This window comes from Phascolarctos cinereus, unplaced genomic scaffold (genome assembly GCF_003287225.1).
Source record: "Phascolarctos cinereus isolate Bilbo 61053 unplaced genomic scaffold, phaCin_HiC Scaffold_4;HRSCAF=312, whole genome shotgun sequence".
In the NCBI taxonomy this organism is placed as follows: Eukaryota; Metazoa; Chordata; class Mammalia; order Diprotodontia; family Phascolarctidae; genus Phascolarctos; species Phascolarctos cinereus.
The window spans coordinates 174,495,332-174,497,053 of NW_027555847.1; the positions used below are offsets into that span (position 1 = coordinate 174,495,332).

The following is a 1,722-nucleotide window of genomic DNA, read 5'->3' on the forward strand; positions in this document are numbered from 1 at the left end:
GTTGGACCATCAGTGTCTTTACTTTCCCTGGAAGGAAGGACTGCTTCATTGTCTCCATGAGGCTCCTGAGGCCATACTTCACATAATTCATCATTATGGACATCTTGTCCATGTTACTGCCCAACAGGATCTCCCACACAATGCCAATTTTTGGGTGCTGAGCTTTCAGGATGCTATTGACTTCCCAGAGAGAGATAATCGGGAACCTTCTTTCTCCTTTTCCATTTTCAAGCATTTCAGAGACACTGTTTCATCAGTCTTTATATCCTTTGGTTTATACACCACAGCATATGTGCCTTCTTCCTTCCTGTTCAGACCCTCCTGCTACAGCTCAATGGGAGATAAGGCTGGAGAATTGGGATGTAATCTCCTTCCACAATGGTGTTGGATTGCAGAATCCCCTCTTCCATTTCTTCTCTCTGTCTCCCAAATCTCAATCAAACTTGACTCTGTATCAACTAACAATTGGCTTCCCTTCTCTTGCTCTTCCTCTTCACTCATTTCTTCAGCAGACTGATGGGATACTGCCTCAGAATTTACTGCCTGTGTCCTCTTCTTCTTGCTCTTCTGATTCTTCACTGCTGCTGCTGCTGCGGACTCAGATGACCTGGTCTTCTTCTTGCTGTCCCTGATATCTTGTAAGTCAGAAAGGGGATTCTCTCTTCCAGTTTCTCTCTTTGGTTTCTTGCCATGCTCTTGCTCAAATACCTGGTTGCTGGCATAAGGGGCTTTAATGTCTGTGACTTCCTTTTACTTTGACTCTATAATCTTCTCACACTTTTCTGTGATGAGCAGAAACTTCTCTTCTGGCCTTCTGCTCTCTGTGCCTCTTCTCAGTCTCTCTCATTCTTCTGTTCCTTCTTCCTCCTGCTGCTCCCTCATCTTTCCTTCTGATTCTCACTTTAGCTCCAGCTGTTCAAGGTGATCCCTCTTCCTCCTGGAATATCCTCATGCCATCTCCTCCTTTCTGCCTTTCCCATTCCCACCAAGCTTTATACTGCTCCTCCCAATGCCTTTTTCACAGCTCATGTTCTCACTCTTTCTTTCACCCTGCCATGCTTCATTGTGCCCAATGACTGTGGGGCCTACCCCTCTCTTTCCTTTTGTCATCTTTCCTGTGATGAGCTTTTTTCCTTATGTGACATTGGCTGGGGTGGTTTGATGGTCAAGGAGTCACCTTCTTCACTTTTATATTCCACAGAATCTGCCTTCCTATCAGGTGAATTCCTGATTGTTATCTCCATGGGGTGACCTCTCAGCTTCCCTTCTTCAAGGAAATCTCCATCACCAGAATTTTAGTGTGGTTTACTTCTGCCTTCTCTTATTGTTTCTTCCTCCTCATCTTTTCCTGAAGCATTTCATCTAAAGTTTTTCACTTTCCAAGAACCTTTTCGTCACCCATTTGGGTTAAGACACACACTGCATCTACCACCACCACAGCTGCTGCCCACCCAGAGACTGAGGAGGAGAAGCACTGAGTGCAGGAAAGATGTGTCATTTCCCACTTGGCATGACCTCGTGATGTCACATTTGAGCTTTCCATCTAAGTTTTTAAAAACTTTCTCATATGAAATTTTGAACATTAAAGTTATCCATTTTTAATAAATATTCTAGTCTTTAGCACCTGTGGTGTTTTCCTTCTACCTAAACATGTTTCCCCTAAATTCTACATTTTAGGGTGTGGGGGAGAGCTTTTAGGGCTTGAACATCTATCTAAGCTCT

At 43.9% G+C, this 1,722-nt stretch overlaps 1 pseudogene; it reads right to left on the reverse strand.

The window, feature by feature from the left end:
• Window positions 1–324: 324 nt before the first annotated feature.
• LOC110218866 (uncharacterized) lies at window positions 325–1,402 on the reverse strand (annotated as a pseudogene).
• Between the last annotated feature and the right edge of the window lie 320 nt (window positions 1,403–1,722).